The sequence below is a fragment of the Cavia porcellus genome, unplaced genomic scaffold (assembly GCF_034190915.1).
Source record: "Cavia porcellus strain 051 isolate PalLab524CR breed Dunkin Hartley unplaced genomic scaffold, mCavPor4.1 scaffold_17, whole genome shotgun sequence".
Taxonomy (NCBI): domain Eukaryota; kingdom Metazoa; phylum Chordata; class Mammalia; order Rodentia; family Caviidae; genus Cavia; species Cavia porcellus.
The window spans coordinates 21245290-21261350 of NW_026947500.1; the positions used below are offsets into that span (position 1 = coordinate 21245290).

Genomic DNA, 16061 nt, shown 5'->3' on the forward strand with positions numbered 1-16061 from the left:
GCTGGACTTTGGGTCCCCAGGGGAGACCTAGACAGGCTTCAAAGTCACATGAAGCAACAGGTGTGTGTCACTGAAGCCACAGATGTGCACAGAGGTTTAAGGCCAGGAACAGAGGTAGCCTTGGCCACAGTCAGCAGGAATCTGAGGCTGTCACCTCCATAGCGCTTAAATCACAGCCCCTTGAGGATGGCTACAAAGGCCCGGAAGCAGGTCCCTCTCCGGCTGAGGCTGCAGGTGAGGCCCAGCCGCTGCCTAGGCTGCAACCACGACCCAAGCCTGGCTGTTTGGCCCCACAGCACCTGTCTGTTCCTGACCCACAGGCTCCAGGAAATCACACATGTGTTTTGCTTAAGCTGCTTCACGTGTGGTAGTTTGTTCAGCAACAATAGATAAGGAGCTGCGTGACCCTGGACAGGTTTTGTCAGAGCAGAAAGTGCCTTGGTTTGAAGCATGGCCCTGAGCCTTCTCTGACATGTGTCACCACGTCTGTCACTTCCTCTATGGGCTCTTCTCACTGGTCTTCTCAGAAAGTCAGCTGGAATTTAGCTTGGCTGTCCTGTGGGGACCCCAGGAGCAGGGCACATTCTGGGTGGCCCTGTGGTTGTTTTTTACTGCACAGTGTCCCTGCAGGGGCTGCCAGAGCATCAGAGAACAGAGGCACTGGTGGCTGGAGAGAACCAATTTCCAGCTCTGCAGATTTCAGAGCACGGCCGTCTGTTTGTTGTCATTCACTGCTCTGCTCACATCTCCTGCCCTTCTCTTTCACTAGGGTCCCATCAACTTCAGATTCCAAAACACTTTCCAGTCAGTCTCCATCAGCCACCCCTTCTCCCACATAAACACCAACCCCCAGACCCGCCTTCCTCCAGAGTCCAGCAAGGCCTGGACAGCCTTCCTTTCTATCCCTGCACTGAACCCCTTCCTTCCTTCTCCCAGTACTTACCATGCTCTCCTTCTTGCCCAGTGAGGCCCCTGGGCTCTCCTTGTATTTTACCTCCTGTTCCCACCTGCCTTGATCTGGGGGACTTGGCTTTTCTCACTGCCCCAAAGGCCAGTCCCCCCAGGAAACACAGGCTCGCGTTCCCTACACAGGTGCCGAGGAGCAGTGTGTCCTTTATACTGTCCTCAAGAACGATTTGTAGCTGAAGAAACAGACCGAAGGAGAAAAACTAAGGTATCCTAAATCAGCCTCCAGCTAGTGCTAACTCCAGGAATAAAACCCTGGTTTCCTGACTCACGCTAGACAGCCCTGGACAACAGATCTGGCTTATTGGCTGGGACCCAGACAGCGATGCCAGAAAGGGGGCTCCTTTTCCAATGGCCACCAGGGTGAACCCCAGGGAGTTGGAAGCCTCAGGGGATGGGGCAACCTCTCATTCACATTCTTGACTCTCCTAGGACACAGGAGGTGTTCCGGAAATAGGGATGGAATCGGATTGACTGTTTCTTTCCAAGTCGAGGCAGGAGGCTGGAAGAGGTAGGAGGTAGCTTGGAAAAATCCTGGAGCAGCCTTTCCGGCAGGGTTGGTTGCCTTGGCTGCTCTGCTCCCGAGCACTCTGCAGGGGGCCGATGGCTCCCGGTGTGTCCGGTGCCAGGGGTGGGGATCCTCTCCTCTGCCAGCCGCAGCTCTGAAGGTGTGGGTGAGAGACTTCGCTGCCTGCTTCTTATTCTCCCTGTGCTGAGGAGAGAAGCAGCATCATCTACAGGTGCGAGCCCTCTCTCCTCTTCCCTTCCCCTCCCTCTCCTCCTCCCGGCCCTTGGGAGACACTGCAGCCCAGCGTGGGTGGGTGGGCAGACGGGGTTGGATAGACCGACGGAAGAGGGAGTTTCCTTCTTGGGATTCTCATAATTGGTATGTGGTTTACATTCCACCCATCGGGAGGGCTGTGATATTAATCGGAAACAGCTGCTGCTGAGATGCCTGCGGTGTCACAGCCTGCTGAGCTCTGGTGGGGGCTTCGGTCTCCTCCTCACTGGTCAACTCCTTCATTTCACAGGACACCCTCTCCCAATGTCCTTTCCCTACATGCAGGCCTTCTTCTTTAAGCTAAAATGACCACATACATAGAGTTTTAAAATAACAGTGTGAGGAACTGAACAAAGACAAGCCAAGTGCCCCTCCTCAAAGGAGACTTCAGTGGATGTACACTCGTAGGAGTTCACTTTAAACCAGCAAAGATTATGTACTTTCTATTTACATAAAAAGAGTTTTTCTATACCTCCAATTCTGGTCTTACTGGTTTTACCTACTACATAGTAGAGATAATTTCCAGTGGGCATGTGACCAATTCTAATTCACTCTTTAAAATGGCCATGTCACATTCCATTGTGTAGTTATATTATTTATTCAACCAGTTTCCTACTGATAGTCAGTCTGTCTTAGTCAGTTCAGGCTGTTATCACCAATACCACAGACTGGGCAGTTTTCAGAACGGAAGTTTGTTTTTCATAATTCTGAAGACTGAGAAGCCTGAGACCACAGTGCTGGCAGAGTAGGTGTCTGGTGAAGGCCCATTTGCTGGCTCAGAGAACGCCTTTTTACTGTTTCTCATGGTGGAGAGAGAGCTACTATACCTCTTCTTATTGGGGCAGTAATCCCATCTTGAGGACTTTACCCTCATGATCTAATTACATTTCAAGACTATACCCCCAAATACCATCACAGTGGCGATCAGGGCTTTGTCATATGACACACACAGTCAATCCCACCATGGTTGTTTCCAAGGCTTGCAGCTTTTCACTGAGGCTGACTTGTGTTGCAGCTTCAGAGGCAGAAGAGTCTCCTTGCTGGAATTTGAGGCCTGGAAGTCACTGGCAGGAGAAGTCAGCATGATGCATCCCTTATACATAAGCAGGATGCTGGACAAAGGCTGAGCCCGTGAACTGTGGGCAAGGTCCTTGCCAGAACAAGTCCATGAGGCCACAGGGCCCAAAGACTGAAGGCTAAAAGGGCACAAGGAAAAAGATGCTTGGTTCCGGGGGGGATGACACCAGCCAGGATCCTTCAGAGTGTAAGAAGGACACCCTGGTGGATACGTGTCCTCCACCTATGGTTCTGCAGAAGTGCAGGAAAGGTAAGGGCCTGGGGTACAGGGCTCACAGCTCCAGCTCTGTGCCAAGCCTTCCCAGCACCTGTATTTATCACCTTTCTGTTTCTGAGACAAAATAACCTGATTCCCACAATGTAAAGGAGGAAAAGTGTAGTTCGTTTGTGGTTTCTGAGGCTGCGGCCATGGTCACACTGCGAGGTAGAAATGTCATGGCCCAGGGCCTGGTGGAGGACAGCTGCTCACCGCATGGCCACCAGGAAGCAGAGGGAGGAAGTGCCTGGGGACAAGGACATGTCTTCCCAGGCTGTGCGCCAATGAACCACTCTGTCCAGCCAGGCCCAGTGTATTCACTGTGAACTCATCAGTGGATTGCTTCTATCTGTCTATCTGTCTATCTATCTATCATCTATATATTGATTGTACCCGTGCATTGAGCTATGTCCTACTTTTTTATTTTTTACTTCAAGACAGAGTCTTGCTGAGTTGATGAGTTTCTGGAATTTGCAGTCCCGTCTCAGGATCCCAGAGTCCTGGAATTACAGGCTTGTGCCACCATGCCTTGCCTGGATTAATCAATTGATAAGATTGGTACTCATGGCCTAATTACTTCCCAAAGCCCCATCTCTAAACCCAAGAGTCTTTTGGGGGACACTCTGGGTCTAAACCACAACTGACCCTTGCCTTTCCTCCTCGTCCCACGGCAAGTCATCATCTCGGGCGGCTGGAGGACAGCTGAGCTGGCCGCCTCAGATCCCAGGCCGGCACCATCTGGCCCTGGTGGCCCACAATGGGACTTTTTCTCTGATAAAATCTCAGTTTGAAATTCTTTCCTAGTGTGAAAGTCTTTCCCTCCCACTCCCTTTTGTCCTCTTTCCAGCCAGACTTTTGTGGCTTTTCTGTTCTTCAGAAAAAACGGAGGCTGCCAGGTTCTTCACTGGGCACCTACTCTGTGCAGAAAACATCGTGTTCTCATCCTACGGTTGGTTTGAGGGAAAGGCGGGTGGTGAAGCAGGTCCTCCCTGCTCCATCTGCTCCCGCTGCTGGCGCCCCCAGCACCACAATGAGCCTGGGCCCCTTGGGCTGCAGCTCTGAGGTGCCCCCAAGGAGTATTGAAGGTTGAAGCTCAGTGTCGCAGGGGCATAGAGAGGAGAAGCTTTGAGACCCCTGGGGATAAGGAGACGGTGGTCCAGGACAGTTTATTCCGCACACCTGCAGTTCAACATATGTGTATTTGGATGGAAAATACTGGGAAAAAGTTGCATCTGTGCTGAATATGTACAAATTTATTTTTCTTGTCTTTAGTCCCTAAACAATACAGCATGCTAGCTTTTTCCATATCACTGACACCGTAATAAGCCATCTAAGATGCATAGAGGATGAGGTAGGTTATACACAAACATTTGTGCAAAGCTCTCTTCTCTGCAGGGGCAAGGGGCACAGCACCGATCCCTGTCCTCAACTATCTGCAGGGCTGGCTGGGAGCTGAAAGAGGAGAGGATGCAGATGGAAGCAGGCAGACTCCTTCCCCTCACCTCTACTCCAACCCTACCATCCTGGTGGGATAGGGGCGCCCCCAGGCCTCTGCTGCCATCCAGCCCTAGGGCTGCCAGCGGAGCCTCCGGGACCTCTCCACACTGCTCCACAGTGTGATTCATACCAGTGCCAGCCGTGTTCTGTGCCCTTCTAAGCCAGCCCTTCTCCAGCCCTACTGCGTCCTAAATGGCAGAATCCACGGCACACACTGTAGACAGGTAGGAGGCCAGAAGCTCCCTGCTAGGAAACCCTATCACAGGACACAGAGCACTTAGAACCTCGGCAGCACAGAGGCTGTCCTGGAGGAAGGGACCTTGGTGGCAGCCTGGGGCGGCAGGAGGCAGAAGTTCTGGCTGGGACACAGGGAGGTGGTTGCTTTGTACAAGCCCTTTGGGCCTTGTCTTCTTTGAATGGGGCCATTTATCAGTGCCTTCGTAGTCCTGGAGCAGACTGAACTCCTTGGCAAACCCTTTGGCAGGCTTTCCCTGGTAGAGCCTCCAGAGAGAAAAAGTCCCCTGTCCTCCCCTACGTCCCTTGTCACCTCCGGCTTGCTCTGCTCCCCGCCAGGAGTCTGGTTAGCTCTGGCAGACAGGGAGCCCATTGAGTCCTTCGGGTGGCACTGGGGGAGCCTGGCCGGAGGCCTGGCTGGGCTCCCTGAGCTGAGATGCGGGCGGGGCCGCAGGCTTTGCTTTGGCCAAGGAAAATTCCTGACTTTACAGGTCTTGCTCCATAAACCAGAAAGCCACTTTCAGCTGTTGGGACAAGGTCTGGTGGGCTGGTGTCTGGTGCCATCCTGTCCAGGCAGGGAGGGATCCCTGCTGTGGAGGCACTGTAGTCTGTCACAGCCTTGGGCTGGGCTGTTTTTACAGGCCCCGATCCCTAGGGCAAGAAACCCAGCCTGGGCCCACAGGGATAATATTTGCTGTACCTGCTCCTGGCTTGGGATGCCCTCAGCTTCCCGGCTTAGTGTGGTAATTATGCTGCCACTGGGGAGCCTCTTTTCTGCAGGATGGGGCTGCCTGGACTTTTATATTTTGAAGAGGGGGACCCTAGGTCCAACTTAGACCCTTAGACCATAAGTGATTGCAACAGGGGTGTTAGGGACTCCCACACTGAGCTGCCCCCCAGCCTGCCCTGGGCCCCAGGCTTGGAAGCCACACCAGTCCTGGATCCTGGCTTTGGAGCTGGCAATGAACCTGGGAGCTGGGGGTGCTTCCCTCTAAAAGGAGGGCGACCCAGCTGGGGAAACCCTCGCTGCACTCCGTCCCTCCTGCCTGCCTGCCTTCTCTGCCACGATGCTTGTGAAGAGCTGAAGGTGATGGTGTTTAAATATTCAAAACTGCTTAGCTAAATATGCCAGTTGTTTGCTTTTGCTGATAGTAACCGTCTGCCCACAGGGCCCTTTCAAACCTCCTCAGTGTTTTGGAAAGTGGATAAGGGGCCCATTCAGTGACGTGTAAGTCTAACCCGAGCCAGGAATGAAGCATGGGTTTCATGCAGCAGGACAAGCCTGGGACCACACACAGAGCCTGTCTGAACGGGGCGCCTCCCCTCCCTTCCTCCTTCCCCTCACCCCTCCCTCTCTCCCTGGCTCCCTCCTTCCTTCCCATCCTTACCCCGCTCCCTTCCAACAAACCGGTAGTGGCAGACACCAGGAAACTGTCAGAGAGGAGCTTCCAGGGCTGGGGTTACGGGGAGGCTCTACCAGCCAGGAGCTGATGGAAAAATGGGTGACCCCAGTGCGTGCCCCTACCCCATGCTAAACAGGGTTTACCAAAAAAGCTAGGACGACCTCCCAACAGCTTAGAGAGAAGCAGCGGGAGCCAAACGGAATTGTTGAAATCAGCTGCATGTGAAGCAATCAGAAGAGGAAACCTGGGTTCCCTGCCTGTTCGCCAGTGACCCCCACCATGTTGTCACCAGAGCACCAGAGCACTGTCACCAGAGCCCTCCAGGCCGCCTGAATATGGCGGTTGCTTAGATGCAACCAGTCATGGCTGGGCGCAGGGGAAATTATGAGGCTACAAAAATCAGGCCATCAGGAGCACCCTGCTTTTAGGAGACACCAGGGCAGAATTATTTACTCCCGCGGTTTCCGTCCTTGCCTTCAGACTTCAAACAGCATCTGAAGGGGCCGGGTGGAAGCTGGGAAGAGCTCAGCCTTGCCTTTTTTATTTTTCTTTGAACTTTTATTTCAATCTAAGCTCCAATCTATGCACGGAGAATGTGGCAGTTAAATGCAAGAAATATTTACGGCGCCTCCGAGATACAATGAAGAGGGGGAGATCGATGTGTGGCAGGCGCTGGGCAGAGTGACGTGGAGCCTAGCCCCAGCTCCTACGACCCTCAGGGCCTCTTTAGATGCTGCAAAGCATAATATGAAAGTTCCCCTTTGGAAAAAGCCAGTAAATATTTATATGTCAAGTCCAGAACGTGGCCCAATCCCAGGTACTTGATAAATATTCTGGAAGACATTAACTGAAAAGAAAGTCACTTTCTTAGAAATTGTAAATAAGTGGTAGGGCTAAGACTCAGTGTAGGCCAGGATCTGTTTCCTCTTTCTCCTATGTGTACCAAGAGAACTCAAGAATCAGTCTTCTTGGCAGAGGGATGGAATCGTAGGGCTGCGACCACTGCTTCTAGAGGAACAAGTTAAAACAGGAGCCACTTTAGCTTAGCTTCATGACTTTGACACGGTTCAAAGTCCATACTTAATTTCAAGCTGGCAACAGGAAAATTTACTCAAAAGATAGGGTAAAATCCAGCTATTGACAAGCAGATAAATTTGTTTTATAAGTTGTATAGTTGTTATGCTTTAAAAATACCTAGTGATTTATTAGTTCCATGGTTGAGAGGTCTTTCAAGACAGTAAATGGTTGACAAAGGACAGATGAGAAAGTACATTTTGATTGGCTAGTTTTTAAAATCAACTCAATATTTTTATACATAAAATGAATACATAGATGGTGCTTGATCTATAAAGAGGCATAGAAAGTAGACACATCATAACTGTATCCTCACTACCCAGAAATAAATCCCAGTAATATTTTGCTACATTCTCTTTGGTTCCATTTTTAATTGGTAAAAATAATGTATTTTTCACACCACAACGATGTCTGGAAGAATCCTACAAACACACACCTCAGCCTACTTGATCAATAGAAGACCTTTTAAGATTTTTAATCACACACACACACACACACACACACACACACACACCCTACATATTTATTCTTCAATATATCCAAATGCCTAGCAATATCTGCTGTGTCCCTGATTGTAGTTTCCATTTTTCCTGTTTCTAGAAATTTCTGGAACCTTTTAGTATTCAGTACAGCATTAGTGTAAAATGCCTATGGCCATTGATGTCCAAGGAATCCAAGGCCACTGAGGGTAGGGGAAGAAGGAGACATTCAAGGCCTGTTTCTTCCTCCCTGTCCTTGGGCGTTTACTTCACATACACGGTGGCACATGCTGCCTGGGGCTTGGTCCTCCTCTGACCTCTCTGATCCACAGAGGTGTGAACACTACACTGCCACGCTGTCTTATTCTCTGTAGCGTGTGAGTTTGAGTCAGTACCTAGGTGTGACGTCTGTGGACATCAGGAGCCCTTCATTCAGCTGCAGGGGTTGGGGGGGGGAGTACTGAGCATGTGTGATTTCTGGAGCCTGCAGCAGTGGTGGTTATTTCTTGGCACAGAAGAGACAGCAGCCCCTTTGGTGCCTCCGCTGGCATGGTGGGTTTGGGAATCGTCCACAAAAGCCCACCCTTGAATTGGTTTTCTCAGCCCTCTTACGAGTTCTTTATAATTTTTGCTAAAATTGCTGGAGTAGATTCAGTTCTGTGTAACTGGCCCGCACGCTTACTTGTAGCTCTGTCAGATCCATGTGTTTGGAGCGTCTTCCTGTGAGTCCACACGCACTGACTAGGCAGAAAAGGCCCATTAAAAAGTACGTGAATGGCTTGCACTATGCTACACTTAATGTCAATCCAAGCTTCCCATACCCCTAGGAGCTAAGTGCAGCCAAGTACCACAGTGACATTTCCACCCACAGCAGATCGCATAGACAGCAGTTGTCCCAGAGCAACCAACTCCCGTTGTGCAGGGACATCTAAGCCATCCTCAGGTCATGAAGCAAGGCATTTCTCACATGTTTGTGGTGATACTGCTGTCAACACACGTCTCCTGCTGCCATTCACATAGTACAGTGTGAACAGTTACACACAGTACACAATACAGTGGCACCTCAGTTCACAAATGCTTTTGTTTGCTAACAGTTTGGTTCACAAAAAGATGTGTCTGGCCAAATTTTGGTTTTGTTGGCAAACTCTGCATCAGGAGACAAAAACATGGTATGGCCACCTTTCTCCTGTACACACAGGTGGGGTCACCTTTTCTAAAATTGTAGAACAAATGGAGTTTGTGGAGCTAAGGCATCGCTGTGTTGGATGATGATGGAAAATAACCAGGTATTTATTATACTATGCTTCTGCTACAGTTTGTGTGTGGAGGTCCCCCAAAGCCTCATGCAGTCACAGAGGGCAAGCTTTTCAGAGATGGTTGAATCTAGAGTTTGTGATTGATTCATGGTCCAGTGCTGGGATTGAGAGTGTAAGAACTACATCCACCCTAGGGTGGGTAGCCTGCATACAATATAAGGAACAGGAAGAGGTTTGTGTGTGTGTGTCTTTTTCTCTCTCTGTCTCTTGGTCTTTCTGTCTCTGTCTCTGTCTCTCTCTCTCTCTCTCTCTGTCTGTCTCTCTCTCTGTTTCTCTCTCTGTCACTGCTTTTGCTGTCTTTTGTTGCCATGAACTGTTGCCCCTCTGCCATGCATCACCCTGCCTTGGAGCCAGCTGATTATGGACTGAAACCTCTACAAACTGTGAACTAAATAAACTCTCCTCCTTTATCTTTAGGTGTCTAGTATTTTTGTCTCAGCAATGAGAAAAGTAACTAAATCAACTTCTTATCATTATTTTAGACTTTATTCCTTCTACTTACGTGAAGCAGTTACCATAAAATAGTGTGTTAGCCACCTTTTCATTGATGGAATAAACTACTTGACATGCATAACTCAAAGGAAGAGAGGTTTATTTTGGCTCATGGTTTCAGAGGTTTCAGTCCATGATTGAAGGCTCCAAGGCAGAAACATCATAGCAGAAAAGGCATGGTGCAGGAGAGTTGCAGGGAGAGGTGCAGGGAGTTGGTCATGGTGACCAGAAACAGAAAGTAGTGAAAATTGCCAGAGAGCAAGAGGCCAGGGACAAGAATCTAGTCCCCAAGGTCACATCCATGGCCCACTCTGACATACCCAGAAATGTGTATAAATTGTCAATTAAGATTGATGATCACCACCAGTAGGCTGTGTTCTACCAGCCCAAGTCTCACACAGTCTATTTCCTATGCCTCTTGATGCATCAAGAAGGAAGTACCTCAAGTGTCTGACCTTGTGTAAGAACGTTCTATGATGTTTACATAGGAGCATCGCTTAATTCTGTGCCCCTCAGAATGCAGTGTACCCCCATCCTTAATGGATGCATAGCTGTACCATCATTACTCCCATCAGAAAATTAAATGACAAATGGATCAAATACCTTGTATGCGGTGACCCAGAGGCAAAGCCACAAGAGTGCACAAACAATCTGGTTCCAGAACTGGCAGCCTTCACCTGCCACCTTCTTCTGCCCTATGAATCCACCTGTTGTCCAAGCCAAGTGTGACAGTCACCGAATGATCCATTTCTTTCCCATGAAATTAACCGACAACACTACCAAGTATGCACTTTTAAAGTGGTTAAAGAGGAGGCCTCTGTGATTGTGAAAATATTTTGCTCCTCTGAAGTTGAAGATTTATATAAATCAGACCAGAGAAATTTTCAAACCTCTAAGTCTCAAACAAGAGGTCACAAAGATTTCACAGCTCCCGTGGTTCTCCTCATGGAGTATTCAGACTCATTCTAGCATCCCCATCCCTGGTCACATATCATGGTGAGAAAGATTCAACAAGCAGCCCGTTCAGCTCTTACGTCCTGCATCCATGGCCTGGAATACTTACCCAACAGTTGCTACTACTAAAGACCTTGTCAATGTGTCCCTGAATACAGGTGGGAATGTGAATCTGACACTTTGCCTAGTTCTTGCTTTCTTTCCAGGGGAGATTAGCCAGGAAAAAATGACTTCTCACCCTCCTTCTCCAACGAGATCATTTATCACCATCTGAAGAGTGGCAGGCTTCTGCGGTTACTTGCTTTGGCACTGCAACAGACACCCAGACTTCTGCAAAATTCCACTTATTTCCCACCTGGAATGCAGCTCAATGCGTGGATGCCTGCCTCAGAGCTGAATCATGGCCCTGTGAATGATACAATCCTTGCAGCCCACTCACACCTAAAACTTCGCCCTCAGAGGGAGGAATCCATAACTCAAGTTCACGATTTCACTCTGTATGGCTAAGGTCTTCTCCTCAGCCATGCCCTACTCTTTCCGGTGCAAAAAGAAGTCATGCTATCTAGGTAGAATTTGGTCTCACTCATAGGCTAAGTATGGAATCCCTGTCCAGAGTGCTCTCCAGAGCGGGCAGGTCTGTCTGAAAGCCAGCAGTACCTTAGCTAGGGAGGGGCGGATGGCGCCGGTTAACAACCCTAGCCCGAGCTTACCTCAGACAATGTAAATACAAAACTGGTGCTGGTGTTTATTTAAAGTCGTTGGCATCCACCTCACTCCCTGGTAGACAAAGATTATCTTGTTTACAGCAGCATCCAGATGATGGACAAGACTCTGTTTAATATAAATCAAGCTCTGCAGAGGGGGATCCGTTAGCATAAACAATTTCCCTCAAGCAAAACAAATCCTGCCAAGACTCAAGCTGCAATTCATTTATTACACGGCTTCGAGCTGACTAGTCTGGACATTAAACAACTGCGAATGCACAGGAATCAAGCTGAGGTCCGAGGGCTTGGTGTGCCCAGTCCTTTTGCACAAGGTGCCTCTCTCCGCCCTTGTCCTGGCCTCCTGTCTGTGTCTCTGCAGATGTTGTTGCTCATCTCACTTCCTCACTAGTGTGATTGTGGGCCCTGCAGGTAGACGAGATGCCAGAAGAGGCCAGGGACCACCCTGGAGTCACCACTGTCCTTTCCAAATCACGTGACCCTGGTGTGTAAACCCTGACACAGAAGCATATACCGGGATTTCAGGGTGAATGTGCCGAGCTCTGACAGCTGCCAAGCTCATCGGTGATGCTGCCTGAGCCCTGCTGCCCACCCCCGCCCCGGCCTGCATTGGGGGGTTGGTTCCCCAGAGCTGCCATGGAGAATCCTTTGGAGCTTTGGTGCGGTGTGGCACTGCTGCCCTAGAGGAAGCAGAACTGCGGAGCTCCTGGGCAGGGCTTGAGTCTAGCAGGCAGGCCAGATGTGAGGGCAGTGGTTTCAGGTGACCTCACAGGAAGGTCAGGTTTGGAGACGACGGAGACACCTGGAAAAGAGGCCATGATAAGACAAGGACAGCAGCATGGCCTGGCGCGGTTGGAGTCCAGAGGTGCTGAGAACCATGAGCTACCGTGTGTGTGCGTGTGACCTGGGGGTTGACAGAGGACAGGTGTGGCCAACAGGACCCTGCCTCAGCAGAGGGAGCCAATACCACTGCAGTGCATCCCCACTCTGGTGCAGCATGGCACGATGGGGGGAGGCAGGGAAACTGTGTCCTTTGAGGACTGTTTGCTGATTGCTTCTCCCCTAGACTAGGGCCAGGCCTTTGTGTCCCCAGTGCCCAGCGCCTAGTAGATCTGGCGTTGCTCAGTGGCCTGTAGCCTGTTCCCTCAGCCATACCTCCCGCACCTGTTCTGAGTCTCCTTGACTGGCTAAGGGCTGTGAGACCTTGGCTTTGTGTGACAACCTCCCTGCAGGCTCGAGCCACCAAAGAGGCCACCTCCGCTCTTCCATCTCTTGGCATGAACCATGCCCCACTGCATGCTGAGGCTTTTGCACCACAAGTAGATTTTTCTCCCAGCCTGAGCCCCCCTCTGCCTGGGTGGCATCACTGTCCAGGAGCCGTGACACCACTGGCTCACCTCCCTGAGCCTTGGCCTTGCCTGAGCTGAGTCTGCCCAGAAACTTGCCGTAAAGAAGCTTCTGTGTCATTACACTCAGTCACGCCACTCCCTCCCACAGGCTGCCTTCTGGTACCTCAGGGACCATCTAGCATGGTGGCTGCTTCAAGCCCTCACCTCTCACTTTGCAGAGTCCCTGTGACCTGGGGTTAAAAGGCACACACTGGGAGGCCTCCATTCTGTTCCCCAGCTGCCTGTCTTGGGACCAACCTGCATTCAGAGCCAGGGGATTAAACTCCACCTTTTGAGAGGAGGGAGGAGTACCAAAGGATCTGTGGACACATTTTAAAGCCAACATGATGCTTTTCCTCTCTCCACAGCAGTGTCTCTGCATTCCTACCTCCTTGATGCTAAGCAGAGGCAACTTGGGAGACCTTGACTTTGGGCCCATCGCTGCGCATGCTCTTGAGCCACAGAGCCCGAGATGGCAGAGGAAAATCCCACCGCTGGCCATGCTGACGCTGTCTCTCCAGCTGGCCAGCCCACGGCCCTGGACAACTTCGGAACCTAGGTGGCTCTTAGGGCTGCTTCCCCACGGCTCCTCTGATGTTCACCCTCTCCCTGGCCCTGTACACGCCCTCCCACCCTCCTCCGTGGGTGGTTTGCCGCTGACTCCACAGATGCTATCTGCTCCCTTCCCTCCTCCCACAGAGGAACCTGCAACAGGCACTATCTCCTCTCCCAGCTCAGGGCCAGGGGGCTCCACTTCTATCCCTGAAGATCCCTCCAGTCTTTTATCTTTCCATGGGCTCTGACCTTCATCCCTCCCCAACTACCAAGCAACTCGAGCATTTGATACAGCTTTTTAAAAATACAAGAGCCAAACATAATCCAGGTGCAACTCAATAGACCTCTCCCACACGGCACCTGCTGTGGCCCTCCAGGACAGTCCTCTGTCTCCTCTGCCCCATCGCTGAGCTCCTAGAGAGACTGGTCTGCACCCTTGCAGTCTTCTTGGATGATGCCTCTGCCTTCAGGGCCTCCACGATGTTGTCCACTCAGCCTTTGGGAAGGCCATCAGGGACCTCCACAGGGCCGAATCCAAGGCTCTAAGCTGTGGCCTCTGTGGAGACCCAGTCACACTACTGATATATTCTCTGCCCTCTCTCTTCCCAATCTTCTTTGGTTCCTCTCTCCCCTCTGGCCTCTCTGCTTTTTTCTAGACTTTTCTAAGTCTCCCTGATCTCATGCTTCTTCCTCATCCTCATCTCCTCATTCCAGCCCCAACCCTGTTCAGGACCTGAGAACTCAAGCCCTGTCTGCCATAGCCTCCGCTCTGACCTGGAAGTTATGGGGACCTTAGTGGGACTCCCCCAATAACCAGGTGACCACACCTCCTTCCAAATGTGCTCTCCTGGCTGTACTTCTGGCCTCAGTCACTGGCTGGGTGGTCCCTGAGGAGGGGAAGGCCTTCCTTCTTTCCCTCAGTTGTAGCTGATCTATTAATTAATCTTGGAAAACAAAACAACAACAACAAGAAAGGGCGGGGGAGGGATGTGAAAGATTGATTCTGGCATCACACAAGCTGCTGTGCTGGGATGGGCACCCCTGGATTCCTCCCTGGGGATCCTGTCTCCATGAGCCCCCTTTTCATCCTTCCCTGCTATGCTGCCAGGATCCCTGTCTTCCCCATGCCTCTGTTTCCCATCCACGATCTGGAGACAGTGGTGGCATCTACTTCATAGGATGCTGGGTTGATTGTATGTGAACACGTGCAGACTGCAGAGAGCCAGGGCTCAGTGATGCTGCCTCTCCCCGCCCTGCTCCTCTCCCCTAGGGACGGCACTGCCCAGGACTCACTGCTACTTCACCTCCAGTCCACCTGCAGGACCCAGGGTGGGAGACAGATGCCCTGGTGTGCAGTGAGATAAGAGCAGGAGGCGAGCGCTGTAGCGAAGAGGCAGGGTCGTGTCACATTTTTCACCCATCTGAACAGAACAACTGGAGCTTTGCACCTCATGCTTATTAGGATGGCTATTCTAAAAATATCTGGAATAATTACTTTGGTGAGGATGTGGAGCTGCTGTGCACTGTGGGCAGACAGATGAAACTGTGCAGCCACGGTGGCAATGGGACAATGGCTCCTCAGATTATTAAAGTGGAGCTGCCAGATGACCGAGTGAGTCCACTTCTGTGTGTATGCGTCCAAAAGAATGGAAAGCAGAAACTTGAAGAGGAGATATAGACGCCTGTATTCTCAGAAGCACTTTCCCCAGTACTCAAGAGGTAGAGCAGATAGATGGACAAATAAAATGCAGACTATTCTTCAGCTTAACAAAAGGAAGGGGTTTCCAACACAAGCTACAGTAGGATGGTCAAGTGATGGGGACCTTATGCCGGGTGAAACAGGCCCAACATAAAGGGACAAATACTGTGTAATCCCAGTGTCGGAGCTACTCTAAATGACCAAATTCATAGAGACAGAAAGCAGAATGGTGGTTGCCGGGCTGTTCTAGTGGGCAGCTTCGGTTTTGTCAAATAAAAATGTTCTGAGGATTGGTTCCACCATCTTAGAAGTGGAATGTACACTCAAAAATGGTGAGAATGGAAAATTTTATATTCTTTTACCCAATTAAAATAATGTTTTTGACATGTATCTTGTGTGTCTTTTTAAATTTTATTTTCCTGGTAATTCATTTGATGAAAGTTATTGGCCCAAGAGAACTGGAAACAAGATGATTCCTCCACTGCACAACATGGATGATTCCAGAAGCACAGTGCTGGGCTCCCCCAGTTCCTCACTCTGCCTCCCTCCAGTCCTTTTCTGTCTAAGACAGAAGCCTCCAGCTCAGCCAGTTCTAGAAGGTGCTGGGCTCCAGGCCTGCCTTTCCAGCCTTGGGCCTTCACATCATGGTGTTACCTGCCACCCCCAGGACCTCAGCTCTGCAGCCCCTCTATGCATTAGGCTAGACAGAAAAAGCTAGAAAAGCGAGAGTTCAGTAACAAGGAGTGGAATGGCTCACCTATAATCCAGCACTCAAAGAGGCTGAGGCAGGAAGGCTGAAAGTTGGAGGCAGCCCGGGCAATTTAGGGACTCAGTGAGATCTGTCTCAACAATACAGCAAAAATGGTTCAGATGTAGCTTAGTGTAAAGGGCCCGGGTCCAATCCCCAGGTGAGATTTCACCTGGCCACTGAGAGAAGCTTCAGGTACACAGGAGTCTTAGCACTTCTCAAATGACGCCCAGATGGTCCCCTGGCCATTTGTGCTGTGTTGTGTCTCCCACGTTATTTGCTGCTTCCCCCTTTAGCCACATATGCAAACCAGAAACATTGGGGTGTCTTTGAAGCCAGCACAAAGCAGTTGAGGTCATCAGACAAGGACGAGTGTGAGTCCTCTGGGACCAGTAGTCAACTGTCAACGTCTGTCCTGCT

General features: G+C 50.6%; 1 long non-coding RNA gene across 1 annotated transcript; it reads left to right on the forward strand.

Annotated features, from left to right (window-relative positions):
• Nucleotides 1-1330: 1330 nt before the first annotated feature.
• LOC134470872 (uncharacterized) lies at nt 1331-15283 on the forward strand. Its single transcript, XR_010040067.1, has 2 exons — nt 1331-1706; nt 13008-15283. It is a non-coding gene; the product is annotated as an uncharacterized LOC134470872 (long non-coding RNA).
• The last annotated feature ends 778 nt before the right edge of the window (nt 15284-16061 follow it).